This window comes from Protopterus annectens, chromosome 16.part0 (genome assembly GCF_019279795.1).
Source record: "Protopterus annectens isolate FY-2018-M chromosome 16.part0, PAN1.0, whole genome shotgun sequence".
NCBI lineage: Eukaryota > Metazoa > Chordata > Ceratodontiformes > Protopteridae > Protopterus > Protopterus annectens.
In genome coordinates, this window is record NC_056750.1 from 497,988,434 (window position 1) to 498,007,561 (window position 19,128).

At 40.0% G+C, this 19,128-nt stretch overlaps 1 protein-coding gene across 2 annotated transcripts in view; it reads right to left on the reverse strand.

Annotated features, from left to right (window-relative positions):
• Window positions 1-19,128, reverse strand: part of ADAMTSL2 (ADAMTS like 2) — a 1,179,463-nt gene that overhangs the window by 805,661 nt on the left and 354,674 nt on the right. The window lies entirely within an intron of this gene.

Here is a 19,128-nt window from a genome sequence, read left to right on the forward strand (position 1 = left end):
TTTTATTTCAAAGTCCTTGATGAAGTTATGATGAATTTTAGGGGTTGGGATCTGAGGAACAGAAATGAGACCCTTGAGTCCAAATGGATTATTAGACTTAGAGCGGACTTATATCCAGGGTTAAATGAAAAAGTACCATTAAAACCATTCTTGAAATCCAAGAGGTTGAAGTAGACACACCATATTTGGTGTGCCACTCTGACATATTTGGATTATTTGTTATATGTTTATTGTTAATGGTTATTAATGATTGCACTAGATACAATGTTTTGCTTCATTTGATATATAAACACAATTTTGAACAACTTTTTAAAGATTTTTTTATTTTACATCAAAGTGTTTTATGTGTATTTTATATTTATATTAATGTGTTTTATATGTATGGTTGCTGTGCCTTTAAGGGTTTCAATGATCTCTGTGATTTTTGCACCTTATTTTGTTTAAATGAATAGTTAGAATGTGGGATTATATGGTCTGAGTAAGCCTTCTAGGTGAAAGTGCTTACCATGTTTGTCTTGGCCAATAAACTTGTTTTATGAGTTTTTCTGCTGCTGCTGCATCTTTATATTGCTTGCTGAATATGTATGCTTTATTGGACTGTTTCGCACATTTGAATGTTCTACACTATTTGCTGCCTTGTTTCGCTCTTGCACCGGTTTGTTTTGTTTATTTATTTATCAGGATTGTATGTGCAAAGAGCGTTTACTCTGTGGGGAGTGATTTTCACTTTTGGACTGGTTATTGGCAAATATCTGCATAGTTTGCTGCATTAAGACTGCAGGGGGATTGCAACAGTGGCAGTACTGTAAATTCTGCTACAGATTTTGGGCTTCAGTGTTTTTACAGTTGTTTACATTCCAGATTTGTTGTTATAGTGATAATTTTTTTGTACTTTTCTGCTTTTTTCCATGTTTTAGCCCAAAACATGGTCTGTTTGCTGCATTTTTTAGTTTATTCTGGGACCTTAGTCTTGTGGCTTCATTTGCAGCTGTGTGAAAATTTTAAATTATTCCAGGATCTTAGTATTGTTTATATATTAGGCTGTACTTATATCTCTAAGTTGAATGCCTTGTAAAAGCTAATTGTTTGCATTTTGCCTCTGTCTGGTGTCTTACTCTTGCAGTTTCATTCACAGTTGTGGCATAACTGGGGGACTACTATCAGATTTGATCCTCATTTAGTCATTTATTACTGTGTTTTTCCAGAAGCAATGTTACTGGTAAATTTCTGATTTAGACTGTAGTGGGATTGCAGTAGTGGCTGTATTGTAAATTCTGCTAAAGGATTTGTGCTTCAGCGCTTTTATGGCTCTTTACATTTCAGTTTTGCTGCTAAAGTTTTATATTCTGCTTATCACTTACTTGCTTAAAGTTGCATTCCAGTGCCTTTCTGTTTATTTTGCTCCTCTTTTTACCCTGTTCTTTATGTTTGCCTCAGCTTCTCCTGTTACATTAAGTACTGCTCACTACTGAATATTTATAGTTCTTCCCTGCCCCCAACTGTAAAAGTTAAAGTTTCTGAAATTCTAACCTACTTGGGGTTATTTACTTGTAGCTCACGGTCATAGGACTAAGAGAACTGTGACTTGCTACAGGTTCTGATAATGCAATGCTCAATTATTAATTTTATTTAATTGGATCCCTCTTTACCCAGTCTGCTTCTTGCAGCCTAAATTTTCCTAATTGTCCCACCTTTTCTTTATTAAAGCTTTAAAAGCTTGTGTCTCTGTCTTTTGCATCTTATATTAATCATCAACAACCCACTTTTTTCCCATGTTCTACATGGGGCCAGGTTGTCTCATCAACTGTCTCCATTTTTGTCTCGTCAGTGCTATTCTCCTACCTTCTTCGAAACTCATGTCCGACTGTCGCAGGTCTTTTCTCACACAATTCATCCACCTCTTTGCTGGATGCCCTCATTTCTTCTTGCCTTTATCCTGTACGTCCTAAATCTGTGTTACCAGATTGTCTTCTGCCTTTCTGCACATATGCCTGAACCTCCATCATCTATTCCCTTTGATCTTTTCTGCAATTACAGCTACTTTGGCTTCTGCTCTTACATTCTCATTCTTTCATCTGTCCCACAGTGTGCATCCTAACACCCATCACAGGAACTCCATCTCCATCACCTTTAGCTTCCACAACTGATCCGTCTTTACTTATGGTAATCTAACTTCCAAAGTCCATCCCTCCCTTCTTTCATTGCTATTGTCAGTTGTACAAGCTACGTAAGTACTTTTCCCTCCCATTATTTTCCATAGATCCACAATACTGAGTGCCAGTATTGCTCTTGATTAAACATCCTTTACTACAAATTGTCTCCTGCTCATTTTCCCAGATTTCCTATCTGCTTGGCATCCTTGTCACACTCTTAAAGGGCCCTGAATTAATCCAGCGTTGTCCTTGACAGATAAGAGATTTATTTTATCATTTTGCACTTCAGTTAACTGTATTGCAGTTCCACTGCTTTATTTTTGCTTTATTTATTGATTTTGCACTTTAAATATTATTTATTTATTTTAACATTTGTCAGATGGGAAAGTCTGACTAGGACAGAGCCTAATTTCAGCAGAGGCCAGGCGAGAAACACTCCAGACATATGTCTTTGGAATGTGGGAGGAAACAGGAGTACCAGGAGGAAACCCACGCAAATGCAAGGAGGGCATGCAGACTCCACACAGAAGGCACCCCAGGCGAGAATCGAACCGAAGAACCTCTTGCTGTGAGGTAACAATGTTAACCCCTGCACCACTGCCCCACCCATTTAAATAATTTTAAATATCCTTAATATCATACTGTTTTCTGACTGCTGAAATCTACATTTTTGAGAATTCTTTCAGGCATTGTAACTGTGTAATTTGCTATTTTCTGTCTTTGCTACTTTAACTGTTGCATTCCTGCACCTTAGGATCAGCAAGTCTCCCCCTTTAGTCGGGTGTTTGAAGATAAAACTAGTTTGCACCGGGCAATCTGTGCACCATGTCCTTATGTGTAGATATTCTTCTTTCTACTCTTCACTCCTGCAACAACTTACTGATTATCCAAAAAGGACCAGAAACCATGGACATGATCTTTCCTTCTATCTCTGCAGCCATCCGGATAGATACGGGTGTCCTGAGGCAACATAGCAATTACCTTATCATCACTGACAACCAGCTTATTCTCAAACAAACTGATAAGGTATATGAGAGATGCATTTACACAATGTCATTGGAGGCAAAGCTGTCACATACAAGTATACATAATACCAACCAGGCTGTTGGAAATGTATATACTACACCAACCACACATAGTATGGATCAGAGACACAGACCCATATATACTGAGGATCTTAAAAGTAATTTTCCTAAACCACTAAGGCCTCCCAGATATTGGACGTGCAGCAGATATTCTCAGCAACCCAAAAGCATTCCATGAAAACATCACCCACTACAACACATACAGATATGCAGAGCCACAGTTTCAAAGCCCATAAGGCAAGCCACCAAATAATCCAATATTTTAGTCATGGGAGACTCCATTTTGAAACACACACAGATGTCCTACTCAACGAGAAGGAAAGTCACAATCCGTTGTTTATCATTGGCCTGGATTTGACAGATCACTCAAATTCTGGTCATTGGACCCTAGGTACCATTATGACTCTGTTATAGTACCTGTGGCTGTAAGTCATCTGAGACGTATCTCCTTGGAATGTATAAACAAAAGACATTATGGAGCACTCAGGGTATGTCTTCCAGGGTGGTATAAGCCTAGCACAGAGCAATATTCTACCTTCACCAAGGATGAGGCTACAACATGAACAGAAGATGACTGAATTAATCATCGGCTTATCTTTGGGAATCATTTCAAGTGGTGTGATATTTGTTAACATGGGAAGATATAGGTTCATAGGTTGGTACTGGGCTATCTTCCCGAAGGCATATATTAGCCCAGCCACATTGTGTGGTATTCACCGCCCCTTTAGTAGTTCCCTAGACCCTTGTACTAGCAGCTAGTACCCTTGGCCCCTATCTAGTAGTGCTGTTGGTGTGATCCCTGGTGTGAACTTTCTGTTACCCATCCATTCATCAAGGTTCCTCTTGAAGAGTGATAGTGAGGGGCTCTGTCTTATGTAGATTGGGACCCTGTTCCATAGTAAGGGAACTCTCTGCGAAGGGAATCTATCCCTCCAGCATGTTCTATTCATTGTTGTGTTGAGGTTTATATCCCTAGAGCATGTAGCTCGAGTAGATTTGGTTTTGCTAAGATGGAGCATGTTCAACAATTCTGGGTTGGGCATGGCTCTGTACGTTAGACAGAGATCACCTCTGAGAAAGCAGTATGCAATAGAGAACAGTCTTAGCTTTTTCAATCGTGCTGCATAGGGCAACATATGGTTGACAGACCACGTTGTTTACAAAATGATTGCTTGCAGCTGCCCCCTGAACTTTTCAATATTGGCTAAAACATTGCCCTAACCATAGTTCCTTTTCTTAGGCAGTACAGAACTAGTAAAACTAACCCAAAGAGGATGTAAAGTGTTACTGCTAAATGCCAGGAGTCTAAACAAGAAAATCCACTCTTCCAAGTTCTCATCCTGGAGAATGCAGACATCTGTGCAGTTACTTAAATATGGTTTAAAGCCATAGAGAGCATCCTGGCAGTGCAAGGCTATAATACAATCCACACATTTAGGCCAGCTACTTCACAGACAGGGACTAAAGGTGGAGGTGTCTCAATCTACATAAGTAACAAAATCACCTCAAAGCGGTTCAAGTAGGATGATGAGTTGATTTTCTCAGTGTCCAAATTACCATAGACAAAGCCTCACACCATATCCTTGCAAGCTATAGGCCCCCTCTATGACCCAGGAAATCCAGAACTTATACTGGAGACACTTACCATTCTACCCAGTACTGTATTCATGGCCAACTTTAACTATTTCATTATAAACTGGGAATAATGCACAACCCAAAATCTGCAGGCCGTAAGATTCCTGGACTTTGTAAACATTAGCACCGTGGACCAGATAGGCCACATGCCCCCTTGAGGAACAAACATACTTGACCTGGTCCTCACCAACATGGGACAACCCTGCACCCTCTCCCCATGTAGTGTCCTCTCTGGTAAGGTCAGACCACAAAAATGTCTCCTTTGAAATAAAAATAAACCCCATGTCTCCAGCCAGCATTTAGAAACTATTTTAAAGCAAACTTCCTATTAAGTGACAACCTGGTAGATTTTTAATTTCCCCCTGAATAAACCCAAGAACATAGCTTCTATGTGGAATTATTCACAGAAGCTCAGAACAAACTCAAAAAGCAAGCCACCCTGGAGAAATGCAAACATCGATAGGCTGTACAACATTATGAAGAAAGTTAAAGCAAAAGTCTGGAAATACATCATCCATCAGGATAAAAACACTCTCTTCAATCTAAACAAACAACTCAGAGGGTGAATCAGGTCTACAAATGCTAATACTGAGGTAAAAATGGCCTGTCCCAACCCAAGAAAATCCACAAGGCTTTCTTTAGCTATGTCCATAACTTCAAAGGCTGTACACAATGTGCAGAGCCTCCTTCTTGGAACTGGAAGATATAGCAAATCTAATGGCCAACAAATTCTCCAATTTTACCAGCTCCCCCCCATTCACAACTCAAGAAATACCATCTAACATAAACACCCATCCATCACTGGGGAATAGATCCTAAATGCACTCTCCAGGGTTAAGAACTCTATATAGATGGGCCTCAATAGTATCACAGGATGGCTACTAAATACTATGAAGCACAATATATCATTATTTAGCCATAGTTCCCAGTCAGACTTTGTGCCATGCAAATTGAGAACTGCAACAATCAACCCTCTGCATAAGGTGGGCCTTCTACAGATCCTAGAAACTACAGACCCATTAATATGACTAGTCTCATATGCAAAGCCATGGAAAGAATCATCATGGAAATGATTAATAATGACAATGGAAACCTCAAGACACAGGATCCAACCCAGTCAAGTTTTGTCAAGGGAAGGGTATGCCTACTTAGTCTGGTAGACTTCTTTAAGAAAGTCACCAAGGCAATGAATGAGGGCAAAATGGTCCATACTGACTACTATGACCTAGCCAAGGCATTTGATACAATATTCCACTCAAACATTGTAAACATACTCATGGAATTAGGCATAAAACCCCTATGTTACACACTGGATTGCCAGTTGGTTTTCAGATAGGACCTGGGAAGTTAGTATATGGGAGTCCACCTCCACAAAGAGGCAGGTGACTACCAGAGTCCCTCAGGGTTCAGTGCTATGTCCTCTCCTTTTTAGCAACTACTTCTTAGGAGTCATGGTCAACATCAAGGGCCTCTGGCTAACCATGTTTGCAGATGATTTCAAATTGGAAACAGTCATACAATCCTCTCAAGGACCCTAGTAACTTCCAGGAATGGCTAATACAGAAAAATAACTGGTGCCACAAACACAGTTTAAAACTTAGCACCAGGAAATACATAATAGTACCCTTTGTCAAGTTGGCTACCAGAAGAAACTACCTCATTAATAAGATGCCCTTAACAGTAGACCCAGCAGTCAGGGATTTGGGGAATTATGTAGACAGTAACTTGGCTTTCCACCAATACATGTCTAAGATGGTAAGGAAATCACTCTATGTTGCTGAAATTATATTATAAGCAAGGGTACAGAATCTAGATCCAAGGACATTATTGTTCCATTATACTCAATCCTCAACGAGTACAATACCCACTTCAGTATGTACCTAACCAGACACACGTAACAACTGTAACTTCCACAGGGGGTCTATATTATATCACATCAGATCACGGAATAGCATTTCATGATAAATGAAATTCATTGAACCCCCCCACACACACACACGCACACACCAATTATATATTTCAGCTCGAGATTGCACTACAGTGGGGAAAAGGCAAATTTCCTGATTCCTACAGTAATGCGATCTCAGCCAAAACAATTCGACAACTGGCATGTTCAATAAAATGTCATTGAAAATGCAGCTCAATGATCTGTTCTTTCAAATAGTAGGGACCCCTTCCACAGAGGTTCCTCACAAAAAGAATACAGGACATTAACAATATGTCTTATACGGATTGCCTCAAAGCCCTATTCCTATAATCTGTCTCCTACGGCCTGTTGGGAGGTAATCTATTTCTGGCTTACAAAGCATCTCAGGATCCCACTCTGATGAATCTCTTAGATATCCACAAAACAAATAGAATCAGAGGTACTCTATCTAGGGAAATAAACCTTGCTTGCAACATAAATATTACATGTTGGATGGACAGGTATATGTCTCAGAGAATAACCCTTTGTAACAAACTTCCCAGCCATATGAAGCAGAGTTTTTCCTTACCCGTAATCATGCATAACCTGGACATGTGGATGGGAAATCAGAGATTCACCCCTGGTCTGGATAGAGACAACCTGTAACTGTTAGACCACACATACCCTAGCTCACACATACTCCTGAAAATATCCTTTAGGGCAACAAACTTGTTACAAACATTTATGATGCATGGCTATGCTTAAAAAAAGCTGTTGTGGTCATTAGCATAGTATACACCTATGAAACTATCAAGTCAGTCTTTGTAATAATAGCGAAAAAGAGGTCTGAGATAATCCCACATTTGTTGAGGACAGGCCTCATATTTGTGTATAATGCCCTAAAAGGGGATAAAGGATGATCACTCTCAATCACCTGCTACTTGGGAAGATGTGGAACCTTCGGTACTACCCAAAGAAAGGCTGGACAAGAATCCTTATGATATTCTGCCTCATGGTGAAAGTTCATAGTATCAAAAGGCAACCGTAGTTAAATGCTCTCAGGGACCATAATGGCCTGCCTTTGCTGGCTACAACTATGCTTGCATAAAACATGCAGGAATCTAGAAAAATGAAATACTGGAGTTAGCAGATGGTGAGAAGCTTAAGGATGAAAAGTTAACAAGGTACATCTGTCAAACAACGGAGCCATGCATTCAATATCTAAAGTCATAGTGAAGTGAACTAGAAATAAAATGAAAAAAATACGCCATTCTAGTAGCAGAATGACTAAGGTGGATTAAAGGACTGTGGCAAAATAAGAGTAAAGATTAGTGAACCTGGATGAAGGAAACTGTTTACTCTTAAACCATTGAGAGCTTCACACCCTAGGGCAGAATACCCTAAGGTTACTTGTCCATCCCCATGCTTTTCAGACTGAGAACCACAAAATATTATTTAATAAACTCAAAAGACATAACTTTGGAGACAATACTATTACCTGGTTTAAAAATGATCTTACGAAAGATCCTTTCAAATATTTGCAGACAATCCATCTATCCATCCATCCATGATACCCTCCATACAGGTGTACCTAAAGAATTATTTCTAGGCCCTCTTCTTTTCGCTCTGTTCATCAGTGATATAACTGAAACCTACCGTGGTTTCACTTTATATGCAGATTATACATTACTTCTATAGGCCAACAAACAACACTCTGACCTACAATCACAGTCTCAAAAAAGTTTTCACTAAACTATACCAGTGGTTTTGCAATAACAAACTTCTTAATCCAGTAACAACAAATGTAATGATATTTGCTTCAGCCCAAAAAGCAGCCACCTTACTTAAGGACAACGTAGGAAATATAATTCCTAATGTGCCAGAATACAAATACTTAAGCATTACTCTTGATCTCTACCTCACATTTTTAATCCACACAAAAATATTACTAGTAGGGTGATATCTTAGCTCAAGCTTTATTATAAGATCTCTCATCTCTTATCTCCAACAGCCAGATTAGCCATTGCTAAAATGTACATCTCCCCAACTGGAATAAGGATTACATTTGCCAGTTCTTCACCCATCATATAATACCCAAGGGATTGAGATGGCTGAAAATATTTTTTTCACAATTGCGCTGCTAGTGGACTCCAACATACATCAATGTCACCTCATTAAGGAACTCTGCTGACTTCCTGTTAAAGATGGGGCTTCTCTTCTGTTTAGCTGCTTGCTGTGCAAAGTATTAAAACTGGGCTACTGTCCTTCATTAGGATCTAAACTGCCATTCAAGCAACAATCCTATTCCTTAAAAACAGTCAGGATGGAGGTATTATACTTATTAGGATCCCTTCAAAAGTAAAGCGGGGGGGGGGGGTTTCATGGCTTGGACCTGACACTGTAAATCATCTTCCTTAAGAATTTAAAACAATATCTGCATTGACTGAATTAAAAAAAAATCACTTTGTAAACATCTCAGCATTTAAGTCATTTGCAAGCACTGTAGTGACAATGGTTAAACTTCCATACCAATGAAAAGTAGTACTAACAAATGTGTAACAAATTGTAAACAATGTACAGCATATCTTATAATTTAACACCAGTGATTCATCATCATCATCATCTTCTTTCGGCTGTTCCTGTTAGGGGTCGCCACAGCGAATCTTCTGTTTCCATTTCTTCTCCTCTGCATCATGCTCTTTCACACCAACCGCCTGCATGTCTCCTCTCACCACATCCATAAACTTTACCTTAGGCCTTCCTCTTTTCCTCTTACCTGGCAGCTCCATCCTTAGCATTCTTTTCCCAATATACCCAGCATCCCTCCTCAGCACATGTCCAAACCAACGCAATCTCATCTCCCTTGCTTTGTCTCCAAACTGTCCAACCTGAGCTGACCCTCTAATATACTGATTCCTAGTTCTGTCCATCCTAGTCACACCCAGTGCAAATCTTAACATCTTTAACTCTGCCACATCCAGCTCTGACTCCTGCCTTTTCGTCAATGCCACCGTCTCCAACCCATATAACATAGCTGGTCTCACTACCCTCTTGTAGACCTTCCCTTTCACTCTTACAGGTACTCGTCTGTCACAAATCACTCCTGACACTCTTCTCCACCCATTCCACCCTGCCTGTACTCTCTTCTTCACCTCTCTTCCACATTCACCATTACTGTGAACTGTTGATCCCAAGTACTTAAACTCGTCCACCTTTACCAACTCTACTCCCTGCATCCTAACCATTCCCCTACCCTCTCTCTCATTTACACACATATATTCTGTCTTAGCCCTGCTGACACTCATTCCTCTGCTCTCTAGAGCATATCTCCACCTCTCCAGGGTCTCCCCAACCTGGTCCCTACTCTCACTACATATCACAATGTCATCTGCAAACGTCATAGTCCATGGGGCCTCCTGTCTGATCAGATCTGTCAACCTGTCCATCACCACTGCAAATAAGAAAGGGCACAGGGCTGATCCTTGATGTAATCCCACCTCCACCTTAAACGTACCTGTCACTGCCACTGCAATCCACACCAATATCACACTACCTTCGTACATATCCTGTACCACTTTTACATACTTTTCTACCACTCCCGACTTCCTCATACAATATCACAACTCCTCTCTAGGCACCCTGTCATATGCTTTCTCTAAGTCCACAAAGACACAATGCAACTCCTTCTGACCTTTTCTGTATTTCTCCAACAGCACTCTCAGAGCAAATATTGCATCTGTACTGCTCTTTCCTGGCATGAAACCATACTGCTGATCACTAATCATCGCCTCCCTTCTTAACCTAGCTTCAACTACTCTTTCCCATAATGTCAAGCTGTGACTGATCAGTTTTATCCCTCTGTAGTTACTGCAGCTCTGCACATCACCCTTATTCTTAAAGATAGGTACCAAAACACTTTTTCTCCACTCCTCGGGCATCCTCTGACTTTCCAAAATTTAATTAAACAATCTGGTTAAAAATTCTGCTGCCATTTCACCTGAGCACCTCCATGCTTCCACTGGTATGTCATCTGGGCCAACAAGCTTTCCATTCTTCATCCTCTTCAGAGCTGTCCTTACTTCCTCCTTGATAATCTGTTTCACTTCCTGATTCACTATCCCCACATCATCCAACCTTCGTTCTCTCTCATTCTCTTCATTCATCAGCCCTTCAAAGTACTCTTTCCATCTACTCAACACACTCTCCTCACTTGCGAGTACGTTTCCCTCACTATCCTTTATCACCCTTACCTGCTGCACACCTTTCCCAGCTCTGTCCCTCTGTCTAGCCAATCGGTACAGGTCCTTTTCTCCCTCTTTAGTGTCCAATCTTTCATACAACTCTCCATATGCCTTATCCTTAGCCTTTGCCACCTCTCTCTTTGCCATGCATCTCATCTCCTTATACTGATGTCTACTTTCTTCATCTCTTTGACAATCCCACTACTTCTTCGCCAGCCTCTTCCTCTGTATACTCTCCTGTACTTCCTTATTCCACCACCAGGTCTCTTTGTCCTCCTTCCTCTGTCCAGATGTCACACCAAGCACCTTTCTAGCAGTCTCCCTTACTAGCTCTGCTGTAGTTACCCAGCTATTCGGTAACTTTTCACTACTTCCCAGTGTCGGTCTTAACTCTTCCCTGAACTCCACCTCACAATCACCCTTTTTTTAACTTCCACCATTTAATCCTTGGCACTGCTTTCACACTCCTCTTCTTGATCACCGTCATCCTACAAACCACCATTCTATGCTGCTTAACTACACTTTCCCCTGTCACCCACTTTACAGTCTCCAATCTCCTTCAGACTGGCCCTCCTACATAGGATATAATCCACCTGTATGCACCAGTGACTGATTTTTCAACTATCATTAAAGTTATATTAAAATGTATAATTTTCTCAGTTCTCCGTATTTATTTGTTTAAAAGTATGTTTAATTTTATACTTTTCGGAATTTAACAATATTCCTTAACTGTTGTGTTTTATGACCTATTCATTGAGCTCTGATTGTGGCTGAATAGGATCAGTAAGCCTAAGATATATGGGTAGAATACCAGAGCTTACACAGCTGGGAGGAGAAAGGACGAGGGTGCAGGACACCCAGGGAAGGGTCCTAGGGAAGATTGTTTTAGACCTGGAAGAACAATCATGTTTGTAGTGCTTTGTAAAGGTATGTGCAGAGGACCAAGAAGCTGCCTTTAGAATGCTTCTAGAGTCTATCCTATCCGAAAAGCCATAGAAGCAGCCAAGGCCCTCCTAGAATGAGCTTTGACCCTGTCTAAAAATGGTTGGAATAACAAAAGGAAATCGAAAGGGACAGCCCATCTTGAAATAGTCTGCTTTGACACAGGTTGTCTTTTATTCTTACCTTCATAGGAAATAAACAGTTGTTTAGCTTTCCTGAAAAGTTTAGTTCTGTAAAAATAATATTTAAATTGCTAATACACGTCCTGAATATAAAGAATCCTTCCTCTTTTTTTTTGGTGAGTGGTCTAGAAAGATGGCTTTGTTTAGTGTAAACTCTAAAGAAGACAGGGAGATGTATGGTTTGGCTTGATGTAAACTCAAACTCCTTCAGGTAAAAATGAGGGATTTGTTTTCACAGAAACCCTTTCTTAATTACCCACCATAATAGCCTAGATTCTCTTCTTCAGATGTCAGAGCAATCAGAAACACTATTTTCCAAGTAATGAACTCTAAACCAGCCTGATGATCTGGTTCACAAGGAGATAAAATTAAAATCCCAGTTTTCCAGATGGGCACAAACGTAAAAACACTTTCAAGAAAAACTTGACCAAAGACTGCAATGACAAGGGAAGATCCATGGGAAGACATGCTGAAATGGCCAACATATAGACTTGAAAAAGGAATATTAAAGACAAGAGTATAATAACTCACACATATCACAAAACCAGTGATACAAAAACCCTGACTGGGTCCCATTTCTTAGTTCAGCACCAACTAGTTTGTTTGCATCTTTCGGCTTTTCCCAGTTAGGGGTCGCCACAGCTGAACTCCGGTCCGCTAATGATTGGCAGTAGATTTTTACATGCCGAGTTGCCAGCCCTGATGTACAACCTTCAACAAAGGTATGCCCATTCACGCATGTCTCCACCCAGAAGACGCTTTAGCTGAGAATCGAACAGGACAACATCTTACAGTTCAGCACCAACTAGTAATCTTTTTAATTTACCAATATAAGATTTCTTAGTAGCAAGTTTATCTGAATATTTAACACCTGTTGTATAGCCTGAAAAAAAATATGCCTAAAGAGTATTACGGTTGAATCACCCAGGCACTCTGTCAGTAGCATAGCCAGGATGGGGTGAAGGGGCAGGTGATCTTATGTACAAAGTCTTAGGGGGTAGAAACAAGAGCTCTCAGTCTTGCATCAGCACTCTGTGTGGCAAGCCATTATCAATACTACAGTTGTAAAGAAAGAAGAATTTCTTTATTATTATTATTTGTTTTGCTCTTCAACTGAAGACCTAAAGGAGTTGAAGGGGGCATATATCCACATGAGGCTGATTTCTACAATAAAAGCAATAGAAGCCAGTTTTTACAGGAAAACCCATAGCTTCTTTTATTTTTTTATTTATTTTTTTTTGCTCTTCTCTTGAAGAGCTGGGGGGGGTGCTATTTCCAGGGACTGTCACTGGACATTAGATGAGCCCCCTGCAGCTCCACAGTCAGATGTAGTTGTTTGAGACTAGGATGCATCAAACACCCATTGTCCTGTGGAGTAGATCCACTGTGTGAGGAAGCTTTTCTTAATTGTCCTTGGCCAATTCCACAAGAAGGGACAACCACTGTTGCCTGGGCCAGACGTGAGTCATTACAATGATACTTGGAGAGTCCTTCGGAATCCTTAGAATGACCATTGGTATCAGTGGAAAGGATAGACACACATACCAGATCTTTCCCATCCAAGGGAATGAAAAATCATCTGTTTTCCAGGTCTGCTTGCAAGGAATCCTGGAACAGCTTTCTTCAGTTATCTGTTTTGAAAGGAGGCAAACAAATCTCTTTGGCAAGTTTCCTGCAACTCATAGCCGGCCTTAGGCATAGGTCAACTAGGCGGTTGCCTAGAGCACCACTCTAGCGGGGGTGCTTTTACAATATTTATTTGGTGTAGGTAGACCAGGATGAGGGCACTGGGTGGTATGGTAAGGGGTGCCATGGTGCCCTTTTGCCTAGGGCACCAGTTGATCTAAGGCTGGTCCTGACTGGATCAGTTCCTGGAATACCCCTCATTCAGTTTAAGTTCATGAGGGTCTGCCCTTGTCCTGTACAGCTTGTATGCTGCAACTCTTAGATATGACTGGATGTAAGAAACTTGGAGGGTTAAACAGTACTGAATTGTCACTTCCCAAGCAAACCCACTCAGGGGTTAAGATCTGGTACCCTCCTCTTATTTGTTTATGCATCACATCTCTGTGGTGTTGTCTCTAATCACTTGAGTTAGCCCTGAAGACCACAGATTATGCAGAGAATTGAGAGCATGAATACCACCTAGCATCATTCACACTGATGCACATTGGCCTGTCCTATTTGTTCCACAGACCCTGCACCTTTACCCCTCATAGATACAGGTCCCCGTGCAATATACAATGGATCAGTGTTACAGATTGTGCAGGTAGTCAGAGAAAATAAGAAACCTGGATTCCAGGCTATCTGGTCCCTCTGCCAAAGCAACTCTATTTCCACAAACCCCATCCCAGGAAATGGCAGGGGTGAACATGTTAAGACCATACTGTTTTGAGGGATTACTGAATTTTTTCTCATATGTATCCTAGGGAATCATTAGAATCATAAAGGCCATGAACCCTAAAATCCAGAGTATTCTCATGTAGATGTCTGAGCCTGAAAGGAGAAGCTCAGAAACAATTCTAGATTCACATACATGGTTTCTTGAGATAAGATTGCCTTTTGCATGGGAGTATCAGGAAGATGGCACAGGCACCCTGTCCTGTGTGATGGAGTCAAGCAGGATTTTTCAATGTTGACATGGAACCCACCACATAAGGGACTCCTGATACTTTGCAAAAAAGACTCTGTAAATATAAGAAATTTGTCTAAAAAGGGAATATGTGAATACCATAGCATCTTTAATGGGCTATCACATGAGCTAGACATGTTGCGAACCACTTGGAGAAGCAGATAAACCAGTTGGTAATGCAGAGACATTTGAAATCTGTGATAATAGGACCATGATGATAAGCATTTTCAAGTCTAGGGTTATCAAACATAATTTAGAGGAAGGATGAGAAGAAACAATCTTTGTAGGGACAACATTTTAAAATATAGAACTTTCACAAACAGATTGAGAAAGGAAATATCCAGAACTGATTTGTATGGGAAATACTTCTTTGGTACTAGAAAAATTCTTGAATAAAAAATCTTTCCCCCTTGATCTGGGGGAACTGGTTCTATGATGCTCAGTGAAAGCATTTGGCTGATGTCCGGGGGAAATACAGAAGTCTGATTAGGAGGATATGGGGCATTCCCCTAGAAATGAGGGATGTAACCCTCCTGAACAAGTCTTAGAACTCAGTTGCCAGAAGCCTGCTGAGACTATTTATTTTTGCTTTTTGGAAGGAACCTGAGTTTGCAGCAAAGGCTTTAGCAAACTTGGAGAATAGGGGGGGCTGAAAAATCGAATTAGCTCCCCACTTAATCAGTTGCCCTCTTTCATTAAATTGTTTGAGTATGTGAGTAGCAGAATGACCAAGTAAGACCTCCTTATGCAGAATTTAAAATCTCATAGCTGACATTCTCAGAAAACGTCTGTGTACATACCCACGCAAACTTTCTCATAATATAAGTGGAAGTTGCTGTCCTGGACGCAACGTCAACACAGCCATAAGAACACTTAAAGAATATTCAGCTACTTAGGAAACTGAAGCAATTAAATCATTCAAAGAGGACTAACCTCCTGAAGAGGGGAACATTTCAGTAATGTTTCTTAGAGTGTCAAAAAAGCCCAAAGATACTTAAATATATCAGCCTGATAATTTAGAATTCTAAAGGCTGAAATGGCAGAAAAATAAATCCTCTTCTCTAATCTGTCAAAAACTTTCCTAGCCTTGCCAGAGGGAGAAGGATTAGCAGTAACTATTTTTTTTTGTTTGTTTCAGGAGGATTTGACACAGAAATAACTGCAGGATCGAATATTGATGAAAAAACATTTATAAAACTGACAACTTTATAAAGCTTGTGTGCATTTTGGGAGGCACAAGCAATATCAACAACTCTTTCAAAGCTAAATAAAAGAAGAAAAGCAACAGGCTGTGGAAATTTAACTTGTAATAAATTGTAGTATTTTTTCAAAGAAGGTGGTATATCAGTCTGTTCCCATTGAAACTTCTTATCCATAGTTTCAGAAAATGAAAATTCCTCTACAGGAGACACAGAAGGAATAGTTTCCTCCGAGTCAGAATCGGATACTTGGACAGAAAAACTGGAAGCTGCTCTTTCCCACTCCCTTCCCCTGATTATCATATTCCACAGAAAAATGAGGGAACTGACATTTTCTTTTTTCACAAAAATTATATTCACTCTTTATAAATTTTAATGCCTGCAATAAACATTAAGCAAAGCCAATAGATTATTCCTTATCTACAGAAAAAAAAAACAGTCTAAGGAAGATACATTCTTAATTTTTTTTTTTTTTTCTTTCATAGGACAAACCTAGAAAGAGGCCAGCTTATGGTTGTAGTTTCACTCCATGGACTAGGTAACTTAGCCTGGAATTGCACAGGTGGACTCACTGCACCCTCCTCTGAAATTGAAAAGGGTTTCCTTCTCATGCCTTCCAAAGCCAGCTGAACAGCCACAGAGGAAGTTACTGACTCCTGGTGCACAGTGACTGAAGTAGCTACACCAGAGGAATCTGGAGAACAAAAATGAAAGGTCTGAGGTAGCAGCATTAGCCACAGCAGAGTCACCCACCAGCTGCTCAGGCACACCCTGAGCCTGCTGCATTGGCAAGGGCTCCTTAAAGCTTTCTTTTTCTTGGGTCTGGAGGAAAATAAAAAACATGGTCCAGGTATGCTTTACCAAGCTTCTAATGAAAAACGAGACTGATTCCCACTTAGTGTCACTAGGGCGAGTCAGTGACAGATAAGTTGTCAAAAGCAGTGTTCAGAGGAAAATACACAATGATGCTTCCTAAACATGCTTGCACCCATGAAAACACATTAAGTTCCAGAAAATAAACACAAGTTTTTCCCCATAAAAAGTGCTTAAAATAAGACTGACCAGCCAGTTTCAAGACAGTCCTGTAAAACACACAATTTTTTTTTTTTACAGAAAATAGCATGGGAAACTTATCTGCCAGCAAAGAAAGTCCATTAGCTAACTGTTGATCTTCCGAAGCACACAAGAATCAAAGAAAAGTGAAAATGAGATTTTGTTTTTATTTTTTTAATAAACTTTTCTCCAATTTTCTTTGTTCCCAATACACACAGGCTTCAGAAGAACAATGTCCCATAGAAAAACAGTAATGTTTATTTTATTTAATTGGCTATTTCCTAGCCATTGTATAAACACGTGTAACACAAAATACAACAAACAACATATCTGCTTGTATACCCCCCCCCCCCACACACACACACACACACACACACACACACACACATCTCTCTCTCTGGTACGTATCACTTCACCTAAACTCATTTCACCGAGACCATTTCACCTAAAGTTCATTTCACCTAAAACTCATTTCACTGACAAGTAGTACACTAAGACAAATCACAGGTATATGTCCTTTTCCCCAGTGTAGTGCAATCCTGGTGTTAGTATATGTAGTAAGGGGGGGTGTGGGGGCACAGCCCCCCACCTAGTTGGCTTTTACCAAATAATGTAAAACAAAGCCAGACAACATAAAACCAAAATAAGTGGGGAGCTACACCCCTCCCAACTATATATATACTAACACCAGGATCGCACTACAGTAGGGAAAAGGTCATATACCTTTGATTTGCCTTATTGTACTACTTGTCAGTGAAATGAGTTTTAGGTGAAATGAACTTTAGGCGATATGGTCTTGGTGAAATGAGTTTTAGGTGAAGTGATACGTACCCATATATGTGTGTATATATATATATATATATATATATATATATATATATATATATGTGTGTGTGTGTGTGTGTGTGTATGTGCATGCGTGTATGTCAGTGCACTAGTTCACATATATATAGATAGATGTGTGTGTGAGTGTGTGTGCGTGGGTGTGCACTAGCTCACAAGCATACACACACACACGCATAGATATATATATATATATATATATATATATATATATATATATATATAATATATATATATATAAATAGATGTGTACATGTATATGCATGTGTGTGTGTGTATATATATATATATATATATATATATTTTTTTTTTTTTTTTTTTTTTGCACTAGTACTTCATACAGCAGTGACTGACTTCAGGCTGCCTTCACTCCTCTGCTCCTCTGTTGCTTCATGATAATCCCTCTGATGGCACCTAGTGGGACCCCATAGGAGGAACCCTAAAATTTCATGTGTAGAAACTACCACCCTCTGCCCACCATGCACCACTAAGTGGGCTGGAGTCATGGAAGGAGTTTGTGTAGATATATATATATATTTATATATATATATATATATATATATATATATATATATATATATATATATATATACATACACACACACACACACATATATATATATATTTTTTTGCACTAGTACTTCACACAGCAGTGACTGACTTCAGGCTGCCTGCACTCCTCTACTCCTCTGTTGCTTCCTGATAATCCCTCTGATGGCACCTAGCGAGACCCCATAGGAAGAATCCTAACATTTCATGTGTAGAAACTACCACCCTCTGCCCACCATGCACCACTAAGTAGGCTGGAGTCATGGAAGGAGTTTGCAGTGAGATTTTCTACTTAAGCCCTCTCTCTCAATGACATGCTAGCTGAAGTCACGTGATAAGATAATCAATAGCATTATAAGTGAAATGTCCAGAACTATGTGGTGATGTATCCCTCAAATGCCTCTCCCCCTACAGTGCAGTACCAAGACCTTGGCATGGCATTGGCATCACCACCAGTACCACTACAATTCTTAAATACTCCCTACATATCCCCACATCCACCATTGGTAAAGGCAAGCAGACATAATCTGTTCACCACCAACTCTAACAGGCATCCGAGACATTAATCAAACTCGGGTTAATTGGGTCATAGACAGGGCATTTCCCTGTATGCCAGCAGGACTGGCACATGTAATTACTAGAGCTGTGCAATTTTGTGATTATCAACAGTGACGGCATTGTCCCATGGTACAGTAATCTTATTTTGCA